The sequence below is a fragment of the Triticum aestivum genome, chromosome 7D, assembly GCF_018294505.1.
Source record: "Triticum aestivum cultivar Chinese Spring chromosome 7D, IWGSC CS RefSeq v2.1, whole genome shotgun sequence".
NCBI lineage: Eukaryota > Viridiplantae > Streptophyta > Magnoliopsida > Poales > Poaceae > Triticum > Triticum aestivum.
The window spans coordinates 333,710,792-333,724,377 of NC_057814.1; positions in this window are offsets into that span (position 1 = coordinate 333,710,792).

The following is a 13,586-nucleotide window of genomic DNA, read 5'->3' on the forward strand; positions in this document are numbered from 1 at the left end:
AGAGAAATCACAAGGGGAAACACTCAAGAACAAGTCCAATAACACATCCACTAGACAATCAAACACACAAGATCCACAAGGTACATGAACAACAAAGGGAAAGATACAAGGTAGAGTTCATCTCCGTGAGGAGGTCTTGAAGGGGGTCCGCCCGTGAGGGGGTCTTGATGATATATCCCGCAGGATCTTCTCCTAGATGGAGGTCTTGGCCTCCAAAGGAGTAGTAGTCTCTCTCTCTCTCTCAAGAGTAGAGTGGTACAAGGAGCAAAGCTCTCCATCAAATGAGCTATCACTTTGCTAACCCTAACTAGGAGGAGGTGGAGGAGTATATATAGTCTAGGGCCACGAAGGGGTAAGTGAGGAGGGGATACATGGGCCTTTGGCCCGGTTAGGCACGCGCAGGTGCCGGACGTCCGAGCTGGGGCCGGATGTCCAGGGCTTCGGGACGAGCCGGATGTCCGGGGTCTCGGCCAGATATCCGGGCTGAACTGGAGGTTCAGTTGCTCTTTGGATACGTCGGTGCCGGATTTCCGGGGGAAGTGCCGGATGTCCGGGCTGTCGGGAGGCGCCGAATGTCCGGGGTTGACGCCAGATGTCTGGGGCCTGTAGCACTTCGGCTGCTGGGCTCTGCTGTTGTTGACATCTGATGCGGAGTATCCCACGTTCATCCCCATGTACACTCCGACTACTCTCCAAGCCCCAAGAGGATATATGACGAGACCTCGAACATACGCCATTGGATACAAGGTGACTCACTCCTCTCCGAACCTTCACTTTCTACATGTGAGACATGGCTACTACCTCCAATGTGTGTGCTATGCATGATCAGGTACTTAGAGGAAAGCCACGGAGCCACCACATCCAATGGATGAGCTAGCGAGGACGACAAGTACAAGGACCAAGAGAAGAAGCTGCCCGAAGTCTATAGCCTCCGAATGACCGGACCTCGCCGGACGTCCGACGCTTGGAGGCCGCACCAGCCTGAAGGCCCAGCCCCCAACTCTACAACGACCGAACGACCGACTGAGACCGGACGTCCAACACCCCCCAGGCCCCGGACGACTGAGCGCCACCGGACGACCGGCGCCATGGTGATAGAATGATATTTACGGAAGTCCGAAGACTTCCGGACGTCTGGACCGTCCCGAGCCTCCGGACGTCCGACACCCACCGGACCTCCGACGCCTGTCTGCGCACAGTGTATCGGGCCGAGCCCATGTACCCCTTCGCCCTCACTTACCCCTTCGTGGCCCTAGACTATATATACTCCTCCACCTCCTCCTAGTTATGGTTAGCATTGGTTTAGCTCATATGTGGATAGAGCTTTGCTCATCCATTACGGATCTAGTCCACGAGATAGACCGCGGCCCCTCTACGGAGAAGACCCCCTTGGATTCAAGACCCCCCTCTTAGGTGGCCCCATCAAGACCTCCTCACGGAGAAGAACCGGTTACCCTATGTATCGTCCCTTGTTGGATTTGGACTGTTTGATCTCTATGTGTTCATGGATCTAGCATATGTGTGACTATATCTCGTTGGTTTGAGAGATCTTCTTGTGTTTTCCCTCGTTTTCCCCTCGTGTTCTTAGTTGGGATCCGCTCCTTTCGTAAAAGATCGGCCGTATAGGGTTCCACCCTACATCACCTTGGATCAGAGCAAGGTTGATCACGAATTTGGAGCCCCTACCCCCCTTTTTCTAGCCTTCTTTTGCTTAATTTCGTCCTAAAATCCGAAAATCCCCACCAAAAATAGCCCCAATTTTTTTTGTGATTTGTTGGTATGATGAAGTTTTGTAGAATTTGATCCATGGATTTGCTTGTTTTCGAGTGGATCTAGCATTTCCCCAAGTTTCCCCACTTTCCGTCCACGAAATCTCTTCAATTTTGACCCCAAAATCCCAAAATTCCGCCCAAAATCGCGTCCCGAAACTCGCATCTCGCATTGACCCCTACCCACTGGACGACCTACGTTTTTATGGACGTCCAGACCCCCCTCGGAGCACGGGACGTCCTTCATCCACCGGACAACCGGAACCAGCCAACAGAACAGAATTTACGGATTTCTGAGCCCGACCGGACATCCGTCCTTTTACGGATGTCCGTTGTCGGATGTGGGGTTCCGGCAAACCCTTAACGTTCGAACACTGGGGTGCACGCGAAGTCTCTCCCTCCTACCGATCTACGCTCTAGCTCGCTAAGATCTCGCGGATAAACTCGACGAACTTGCAACACAGAAAGACATGGGGTTTATACTGGTTCGGGCCACCGTTCTGGTGTAATACCCTACTCTAGTGTGGTGGTGGTGGATTGCCTCTTGGGCTGATGATGAACAGTACAAGGGAAGAATAGCCTCCTGAGGTTGAGGTGTTCTTGTGCTTGTGTATTTGAGGATGATCTGAACTGGTTCGGGATCAGTTTTTTCCTACTGTGGTGGCTAGTCCTATTTATAGAGGCCCTGGTCCTCTTCCCAAATATAGAGCGGGAAGGGAGCCAACAACGGAGGACAAATTTGAAGGGGGACAGCTAGTACAAGCTATCCTGACAAAAGCGGTATTCGCCTGCGAAAAGCCCTGGGGTGACGCCGTCTTGGGCTCCACGATGACCTCCGCCTTGCCGTCCTCCTGGTCTTGGTCTCGTTGCACCAATATGGCAACCTTTGCCTGATGCCTCGGTACTCTTTGCCTGCGCTGGCCTCCTTAGCACCAAAGAGGAAATAAGGACGCTGCGTGCACCGGTGCCCGCCTAGCACCCGCCTGGTACTGTTCGTCATGGCTCATGTCACGAGAGCCTCGTGAGGTTTGCCTTGCCTTGATATCTCCGCTCCTCGTGAGCCTGCCTGGCTAGGCCACTCCAGAGGAGGTCTTGCATCGTCCGCCTCGCAAGGCTTGGACCCTCGCGAGGGTCTTGGGTGCCTTGTTGACGAAGATGGGCCGTACGGCCTGCTGCTTGGCCACGCTGTGGGCCGCAGGCAGGCAAGTCTGGGGACCCCCGTTCCCAGAACGCCGACAGTAGCCCCCGGGCCCAAGGTGCGCTCGGGCTTGGCTTCGCGGCGAAGCCAAGGGTCAAGTTTGTAGCACTGCGGGCCCCAGAAGCCTGCGGCCTCGGTCGACGCGTGGCAGTTGATTGGACGTGGGCGTCTCCGCTTCCCCATGTTGCCTCGGCAACTGCACGACTGGACAAGTCCCTGCGACATGCAAGGAAAACCATCATTACCTGTTATCGTGGGAGACGCCGGTTGGCCTTCTCTTGCTATAAATGGGGAGGGGGGCGGAGCCCCCATTGCCCATCTCTTCCTTGCTTGCTTGCTTCTTCCTCCTTGCTCCGCTGCTGACAACAATGGCGCCCATCAGAAGGTTTTCCACCGAAGAGAAAGGAAAAGCTCCCCATGACGATCCGGGGCCACTTCCACCGAAGAAGAGGTCGATCCATCGTCGTGACAAAGCGGCGATGCAGGTGGTGACGAGGCCTTGGTGCGAGCGGCCTCCTCCAGGGTACCCGCTACCCTTGTACGCCCGAGCTGAGGGCTCGGGAGGTTGGAGCGACGAGCAGCGCCGCCCGCGCCGCGCCCGGGGCCGCTGCACCACGGCGACACGTGCCGTCGCCCCCGGGGTCCACGCCATGGATTCCTCGCGCGAGCTGGTGCTGTGGGCGCCGATGCCTCCAAGCTCTTGGATCCGCTTCCCGCGGTTCTTCTCTGATGTGATGCTGCCGAGGGGGCCTCTCGAGCTCTGGCTGCAGCATGCCGACTGCAGCGCTCCGGCGACCGGAGCGGAGATAGAAGCGGTCCCCTCCGGCAAGATCTTCATGACTCGCGGCTGGGGCGAGATCGCGCGGGTCAGCCATGCGAGGGGGGCCCTCGCGATCCACTTCGAGGACGGCAGCGCCTCCATGCTCTTCTTCAAGGTCTTCGACGCCGAGGGCCGCCGCCTGGAGTGCTGCCCTGGAGAGGAGCGCCAGACCGACGTGCGCTCCGATCGCGGCTACTCCAGCAGCAGGAGCCCTTGGGAGTCCGGCAGCTCTCCTTAGCTTTACGAGACTCCAGAGACGAGCGACGGCAGCTACGTGCCCCCGAGCTCTCGCCGCGCTCGGGGCAGGGCTGCGGCGTCCGGCCGTCGCCGCCACTGATCTGGATGAGGTTGGCGCCGGCCTCCCATGGCCCACTGTTGATGATGGCGTCTGCCACGGAAGGGTGTAGATAGGATTCCCCTTAGTATCAGCTTTTGTTTCCTGCGAAGAATCATGGATCACCCCGTGGGGGCATGTAAGGGTCTGTAATGTCTTTGGTGCTTATCTTCCTTGTTATGAAAACTTGGTGGGTGCATGTCCCGTTAAGGCTTGGTCCCCCCTTTCTTTCCTCGCGATGGCTTGTTGCTCTACGCTGACAGGTCCCGGTCCCCAGGCAGGCTACAGCCATCGCTGGTATGCCAGGTCGCGTGCCGTGGTCAAGGCCAGGAGGTGTGCGGCCCGAGGTCCAGTAAGAGCCCCTGAGGCGTGATGCTCAGGAGGTCCCCCTTAGCGCTCAAGCAGCCATGATAAGGCAAGAAAGGAAAATGACTTGGCCGCAACGGGGCTGCGGCATGGCGTGAGTGACCATTAGGCCCAGATATTTAGCCATCCTAGGGCGAAACTTATCTTGCTGACTTCGCGGCGATTCTTGATGTCGCGCTAGGGCTGTGCGCCAACTCGTGCGGCATAGCCAAGTCGGCCCATACGAGTTCCCCTCCCCTCATGCTCTCCTTAGTGCTCTACGTCCTCAGGTCCCGGCCCTTGAGCGAGATCAGCCGCCGCTGGTATGCCAGGTCGTGATGCCGTGGTCAAGGCCAGGGGGTGAGGGCTGGAGAGCCAGTAAGAGCTCTTGAGTCGCGATGCTCAAGAGCCCCCCTTTTAACGCGCAAGCGAATTGCACGAGAGAAAAAGGGACTCGCGGTGCCGCCTGCTATCCTTCCCTCGGGATCCCTGTGAGCAGGCACAAGAAGAAACATGGTTTGCCGTTACAGCCGTTAGCGTGCCGCTAGTTGCTCTGGGTGAGGTGAAGGCACTGAGGGCCTGGTGAGGTGACGTGCGCGGCGCGTGCCGCGAGCCAGAGCTCGACCACTCAGATTTGTCGGTCGTGGCAGGGACGGACCCATGCACCAGCGCCGTGCCTGTGTGAAGGCCTCGGGGGAGGCGATGACCGAGCAGGCGATAGCCGTTTGTAGGTTAAGCATGAAGAGCAGATTGACTTGGATAAATGCAGGAAGATACACGCCACCGGGTCTGGCCCGAGCGGCTTAGGGATGATGCAGCCCGAGGGGCACCCCCAGCAAGGTAAGCTAAAGACTTAAGAAAAAGGGATACATGCCACAGGGACGGACCCATGTGGCCTGGGAATAATGCAGCCCGAGGGGCGCTCCCAACTTAAACGAACTTAGAAGATGTCACCTGGTTCTGTAGACGAAGTAGAGTTGGTGCAGCTGAAGCCGCGTGTTGAAGGAATGGCTCCTCATGAGCCACCGGGACCCTGAGCCTCGGGAGGCTCTAGGGGTTCAGGAGGTTCCCTGAAGACCGCCTCCATCTCCTCTAGGACGGCATGGAACCTGGCCTCCTGAGCCGCCAGGACTTGCCGCACGTTGCGCTGATAGGCCGACGCCACGCTTGGCAAGCCGAAGGGCATGCGAACGTAGCCGTGTGGTGGGCCCTCGCAGCGGCCCACACGCGATGGCCAAAAGCGCTCCTGAGATGCGGCCCTGTTGAGCCCTGGGACGTCGACGCAGACACGCAGCCCGGCATCCTCGCCTGGATGGGGAGCTGCGCCTTGTGAGCGGCTGTGGCCGCGCATGGCTCTTGCTTCTTGCAGTTCCTGGGTGGTCTTGGTGGTGAACTCCTGGGTGGTGGGCACTGCCTGCCCTGTGCTCTCCTGAGGAAGGTGTGCCATGAGGCATGCTTCCAAGTGGTGCCCAAGCGCCTCCCTCGTAAGGTTGGCAAGATCTGAGGCTCTCCAGAAGAGAAGCCCCGAGTCCTGCCTAAGAGGGCGCCGGGCGCGCTTTCTTATGCGGTGGAGGGAGGCACCCCTGGAGCGGGCGCTGATCCTGATGAGGCTCCTGCCGCGACGCCGTCTTCTTGGGGTCCGGTGCGGCGCGACAGATTCTTCTTGGGGATGGTCTCCGGAGGGCCTTCACTTCTGCTGTCGGGGTCGTCGATTGCTGCGGCTTGAAAGGCGCGCTCAAGGGAGCACACCGCATCCCTCTCTTCACACGGGACCGTGATGATTCCTCCGCTTCCTGGCATCTTGAGAACGTTGTAGCCGTGATGAGTGACTGCCATGAACTTGGAGAGGGCTGGATACCCGAGGATGGCATTGTATGGCAGGCGGATGTGCGCGACGTCGAACTCGATGTGCTCGGTGCGATAGTTCTTGCGCTCCCCGAAGGTGACAGGCAGGCGGACTGCCCTATCGGTGTGGTGGAACTGCCGGTCACCCCTGAGAAAGGCTTGGTTGGCTGGAGCTGGCACTTGGAGGTTGTCAAACGTGTCGATGGATAGGACGTTGTGACCTGCGCCGCCGTTGATGAGAGTCTTAGTAACTTGCACATTGTTGATAACTGGGGAGCACAACATAGGGAGGGCGCCAGCAGTGGCTGCGCACTTGAGCTAGTCTGCCGAGTTGAAGGTGATGGCACATTGGGACCACCTGAGCGGGCGCGTGGCCTCGAGCTTGGGGAGCACCGCGTTCATCTCGCGAGCGAACTGTTTGAAGATGCGCTGAGAGGCTAGGGCCTGGGCACTGCCCAAGATGCAGGTGATCGCACGCGGCTCCTGGAAGCCCCCAGCCCCCTCGTCCTGGTGGTGGTCGTCGTTCCTTCTTGGTGGCGGCAGCGGGGGAAGACTGGCGTTGCCCTGGGGGCGATCCTCACGAGGCCGGTCCCTCCAGGCACCCTCGCGAGTTTGGTCCTGCCAGCGGTCCTCACGAGGCCGGTCGCGCCACTCCTGGCGCGGGCCTCGGTCGTCCCAGCGTCCGCCTTCGCGTCCTCCTCCGCGGCTGTAGCCCCAGTCGTTGCGCTCGGGGCGTCGACCGTAGCGTCCTTCCCGTATGGCTCTGAGCTCTTGGCAGTCGTTGGTGTTGTGGGTGTTCAGGTTGTGGAAGGCGCAGAACGGTCGGCCGTTCTTGGATGACTCGGGCTGATCTCTACCTCGCTTGGTGTCGGGCTCCGTTGCGAGTGTCGGTGTCAAAACCGGTGGATCTCGGGTAGGGGGTCCCGAACTGTGCGTCTAAGGCGGATGTTAACAGGAGGCGGGGGACACAATGTTTACCCAGGTTCGGGCCCTCTCGATGGAGGTAATACCCTACTTCCTGCTTGATTGATCTTGATGATAAGAGTATTACAAGAGTTGATCTACCACGAGATTGTAGAGGCTAAACTCTAGAAGCTAGCCTATGGTATGATTGTTGTTGTCCTATGGACTAAACCCTCTGGTTTATATAGACACCGGAGGGGGCTAGGGTTACACAGAGTCGGTTACAAGGGAGGAGATCTACATATCCGTATTGCCAAGCTTGCCTTCCACGCCAAGGAGAGTCCCATCCGGACATGGGTCGAAGTTTTCAATCTTGTATCTTCATAGTCCAACAGTCCGGCCAAAGGATATAGTCCGGCTGTCCGAGGACCCCCTAATCCAGGACTCCCTCAGTAGCCCCTGAACCAGGCTTCAATGACGATGAGTCCGGCACGCAGATTTGTCTTCGGCATTGCAAGGCGGGTTCTCCCTCCGAATACTCCATAGAAGATCTTGAACACAAGGATAGTGTCTGGCTCTTCAAAACAAGTTCCACATACTACCGTAGAGAGAATAATATTTCCACAAATCTAATCTGCTGACACGCTCGGCAGCATGACATCATACCACGGCCCGGTCATTATTCGAACCGTTTTTCTCAACCAGCTACTGCACGTATTGCGAGGCGATTTTCTTGGCGCGTCTTGTCGAAGCAGAGATCGTGTCCCCTTATCGCGGGATTCTCATCAATACGGATGTGGGTAACCCAACCGCGCCATCAATTACGACGTTTGGGGAATAAGCGAGTTTTACTAGGTAGGTGGGGAGGCGTATAGTTTCCTCTGCCCCTATAAAGGGACAAGGATTCCTCTTTTTACCCACGCCTTCTTCCTCCTTGCTTATCCATTCTTGCGCACTCGAGCTCCAGCACCCAAGTTCGCGTTCTTCCCCTCAAACCACTGCAATCATGTCCGGAGCGGGAGGCAAGTGGATGGTCTCCTCCATCACGGAGGAGAACATCACAAAGCTACGGGGAGCCGGATATCTGATCGCGGACATCGCACACCGGCTGCTAGATGCGGGGCAGATCATCCCTACGCCCGAACCCCATGAGAGGGTGGTTTTCCTTACCCACTTTGTCCGCGGACTGGGATTTCCCCTCCACCCGTTTGTCCGCGGGCTCATGTTCTACTATCGGCTGGATTTTCATGATCTGGCCCCCAATTTCATCCTCAACATCTCGGCGTTTATCGCCGTGTGCGAGGCCTTCCTCCGCATCAGGCCCCACTTCGGCCTGTGGCTGAAGACCTTCAATGTTAAGCCGAAGGTGGTGGTCGGCCAAGAAGCGGAGTGCGGAGGAGCCATGGTGGGCAAAATGCCTAATGTCACCTGGCTCGAAGGCTCCTATGTGGAGACCATAAAGGGGTGGCAGTCGGGGTTGTTCTACATCACCGAGCCGCGCGACACCAACTGGGTGGCGGCCCCCGAATTCCGATCCGGAATCCCCACGCGGCTCACCTCCTGGAAGGAGAAGGGCCTGTCCTGGGGTTCATCGGTGGAGCTGACCGGACTCCAGAAATGCATCAGAAACATGATGAGCGAGAAAATCAAGCTTGTCAACGTGGTCCAGGTCATGCTCTTCCGCCGGATCCTCCCGTGTCAACGACGGGCATTCAATTTGTGGGAGTTTGACCCGGCCGAGCACCAGACGCTGCGAGAGCTCTTCGACACGACGCACAAGGATGTCTAGGAGGTGCTGTTCAAGGGCGCCGAGGTACCTCCTCCCCTTACCGAGGACCGCGGACTCAGCGCAAAGCGCCATGCCAATCCGGTAAGTTTTTTTATATCTCACAGGATGTTTATTTTCCGCAGTTTAATCATTTGCGGGATCTAAGCCTCCATGCCACAGGACTGGTTAGACACAGCGGAGCAGATCGATTTCCCAGCCCCCCTACCTGAGGATCCAGCAAATGCTCTCCTAACGGAGATGGCGCCTTACGGGGTGCCGGTGAAGAAGGCCAAGAAGAAGGTCACGGGGAACCGAAAGGGTCTCCGGCGCAAGGTTATATCGGACTCATCGTCTAAAAACTCCAAGGCGCACTCCTCCCACGAAAACGAGGAGGAGGAAGAGGAAAGTTCTCCCCCCCAGCCGGGGGAGACAAGAAAAGGAAGGCCGCCCCAACCGGGGAGGCCGAAGGGTCCAAGAAGGGAAGGACCCTCCTTCTGGACTGCTCCACGACAGCCGCCTACAGCGACGACGAGTGGTTTCCCAGGGACAAGCCCCTGGCAAAGTCGTAAGTATCCGGATACCATAGTAATTCATGGTATGTTTTTATTGAACTGTTTCTCATCACGCCGAACATGAATATGCAGTCCGTCCCGAGCCCGTATCGACGTATCTTCGTCGGATGGTTCTTTGGACCCTTCGGATATGAATAGCTATTCACTTCCGACCGCCTCCACCCCTTGCCCTACGGACAATGTTGAGGTGTTGTCTCAAAGGGCACCGAGCCGAGGGGAGGTAGTCATAGAGGCGTCTCGAGGCGATATTCCGGACCCTGGGCGCAGAGGGAGCAAGACTCCCACGGGCTCTGAGTTCGGCCTCCAGCCGAACACTGCGCCGGAACCTCCAGTGGTTCTGGACTCTGTCAGGCGACCCCCTGTTAAGAGGGGCAAGCCGCCCATGCCGGTGGCCTCTGTCCATCCAAAGGCACCGGACAACTTGCTGGAAGCGCTTCGCGGCGCTTCCATCGACAAAGAGCACCGCACTATCATGAGTGCGGTGATCGAGAAGGTTCAGTCCGCCAAAAGCGGACTAACTGAAGCTTGTGCCAGCCTCCTAACAGGCTTTCAGGTAAGTAATCCAATTATAGGAAAATATAACCGCATAGACAGTAGCCCCTGATGCTCTGTTTGGCGTTCGCGAAGAAAGGCCGAATAGAGGATCAAATAATGACTCGGGAGTCTAATCAGAATATGTCTATGTGCATATGCAGGCTTCACTGCTGGCCGCTGCCGCACGCACTGCGGAGGTCGCTGCATTGAAGCAGGACCTTGAGCGGTCCAAGGAAGAGCTCGGCCTTACCAAGAGGCAGCTCGAAGAGAACAAAGGTAAGCGATACCCTGTCTATGTATTAAAAAGAAATTTGGTTGGAAAATAATAGGATCATCATGAATTTGCAGGGGCCACGACCGACGTGGCGACCCTGAAGAAGGCGTTGTCCAAGGCCGAAGACAAAGTGGCCCAGGAGCGTATCGAGCGAGAAAAGCAAGAAGCCCGTGTAGGCGAGGTGCAGCAAGAGCTCCAGGCTCTCGCCAAAAAACACGAGTCCTTGGAGCTTTACTCTAAGACGCGAGAGTCCGAGCTTGCGAAGGCCCTTGAAAGTGCACAAAACGCCAAGGCTGAAGCCCACAAGGCCCTCCAGGAGATTGAGGCGGTGAAGAAGATAGCAGCGGGTAAGGCATTCATTATGCAAAGCAAGCATGTGAAGGTAACTTTCCTTTTACTTACCCGAGTTCGGAGCTCTCCAGGAGCGTTCGCAGATCTTCCCCGCAGTGTGTTGGATGCCGCGGAGTTTTACCGGGCTGAGGAGGGGAGCTCGACGGAGAAGTTGTTCTGGGCTCAGTATACTGGGACCAAACACCCAATGCCTTTGAGCGACCAGCTGAAGCAACTAGTCGAGCTCCACAAGGCGGCCGAACAGGCCATGAAGGGTCTTGTAGTCCGGATGTGGCCTGGCGATCCCCTGCCTGACAGCTACTTCGGTCTGGTGAGGCGGCTTGTGAATGCCTGCCCACGGCTTGAAGTCATAAAGTGGTCTGTCTGCATCGAAGGTGCGCGCAGGGCTTTTGCCTGGGCGAAGGTGCACTGGGCGAAGCTGGACGCCGTAAAGCTGGTGAAGGAGGGGCCGCCGGAAGGCAAGGCGCATCGCCACCCCGAAATGTATTATGACAGTGTCCTGAAGGGTTCCCGCCTTGTGGCGGAGGAATGTGCTAAAGATGTAATATTTGAATGAACGTACTCATGTGATCGTGTAATGTGAAACGAGTTCATTTGCGCTATGCAACGCTTTTGAATTTAAAATATCTAGTGCAGCCGTTTATAAAATCTGAGAGTTGGCCAATCGTCGGCTTCTGCCCCCATGTAACTAGTACTGAGGTGTTCGGGATAAACCTAAGCACTCTTTATCCCAATTTTGAGTCCTTCGAGGGAGGTGTTCAGCACAACGAACCAGGCAATCGGACTATAAGGCTTTATCAGTCTCACTTAGCCATAGAAGTCTATAATTTTAAATTTTGGCGAAGCCCCTAGTATTCGGAAGGCCGAATTTGGGGCGCTATATACGCCTAAGTCGGGCAAGGCCGACTCCTCGCCCGAAGCGGAAAAAGTCTTGAAGGACTTGAGACCTCTCGAACAGTGACCAGCTCTCGCCTTATCATGACAGTCAGTTTTCGGCTTTCTCTACTGAGGTGCTCGTCCGGAAGAACCGGGACACAATCGCAGTAGTTCTCCTAGCGCTACCTTAGCCGATATTGCGGAACGTAAGGTACCAAAACATGGGAGCCGGGCAAACCCAACTATTGACCCAAGACATGATTCGGAGCTGATGCATATAATGCTATAAGTTCGGGGTGCCGCACTGTCGAAAGTGTTCGGACTTCTCACGCCGTATTATGGGGTATACTGAGGCCCCTGGCGTACTGGTCGTACCAGAATGTACGGGTGCATGTTGTCGTAAATAAACAAACAAGAAAAAAAGAAGGGTAATGCAATAATAGACTAATGCTATGCATTTTTATTTAAATAATACGTCGAAGCCTATTGATACAAGTAGTGCAATAAGCAAAAAATAGGACTATTTGACATGTCCTATCCAAGGGCAAGCTGCGTATGGGTATTAAAAAACGGGTACTTCGATTGTTATCAGAGACCACCTGGGGATTCCCTCGTACGTCTTAGCTTCTTGCTTCCTTGGTTGTTCCTTCCCGTAATGTGTCCAGCAATCAGGCTGCCGAAAAGGGCTTCCAGAGAGTAAGGTCCTGAAAGAGAGGAAATGATAAAGGTATACAACCCCTGGGGCGGTTGAGCCGCATTGTGTGACGTGCCTTGGTCGTGCCCCCGCCTATGCCCATGGTATTTTCAGTGCGTAATTATGTACGCGCGGCACAGATTTCGTCGCTTGACTTGGACTAGGACGGGGGCCGAATTGCTAGGCAAGCTCTGAACGTGCCAGGCGATCCTGTTGTAGGTTACTCCGGACTCGCTTGAAGGTGTCCAGGGGCTTTATCGCCGAATTGGCAGTTTGCCTTAGAAGGCTGCTTTGTGCCTCAGTTGCGAGGGCCGCAGTGTGCTCCTCCGAGCGGAGCGAGCGTTCTGTGTTTCCATTGACTGTTATAACCCCACGAGGTCCTGGCATTTTGAGCTTGAGGTATGCATAATGCGGTACCGCATTGAATCTGGCAAATGCGGTTCACCCGAGCAGTGCGTGATAGCCACTGCGGAACGGGACAATATCGAGGATTAACTCTTCGCTTTGGAAGTTGTCCGGAGATCCGAAGACCACTTCCAGTGTGATTGAGCCCGTGCAATGGGCCTCTACACCTGGGATAACACCTTTAAAGGTGGTTTTAGTGGGTTTGATCCTCGAGGGATCTATACCCATTTTGCGCACTGTATCCTGATAGAGCAGGTTCAGGCTGCTGCAGCCGTCCATGAGGACTCGAGTGAGGTGAAATCCGTCGATGATGGGGTGAAGGACCAATGCGGCAGATCCGCCATGTCGGATACTAGTGGGGTGGTCCCTGCGATCGAAGGTGATCGGACAAGAGGACCATGGGTTGAACTTTGGGGCGACTGGCTCCATCGCATAGACGTCCCTTAGTGCACGCTTCCGTTCCCTCTTGGGAATGTGGGTTGCATATATCATGTTCACTGTTTTCACTTGTGGGGGGAACCTCTTCTGTCCTCCCATGTTCGGCGGCCGGGGCTCCTCCTCCTCGTCGCTATGCAGGCCCTTGTCCTTGTTTTCGGCATTCAGTTTGCCGGCCTGCTTGAACACCCAACATTCTCTGTTGGTGTGGTTGGCTGGCTTGTCGAGGGTGCCGTGAATTTGACACGAGCGATCGAGTATGCGGTCCAAACTGGACGGGCCCGGAGTACTTCTTTTGAATGGCTTTTTGCGCTGACCAGATTTAGAGCCACTGAATCCGGCATTGACTGCCGTATCTTCGGCGTTATCGCCGTTGTTGCAGCTCTTATGTCTGTTACGACGTGGTCTGCCATTATTATCTTTGGTATCTGAAGTGCCCGGATTCCTTGATGTGTTGTTGCTG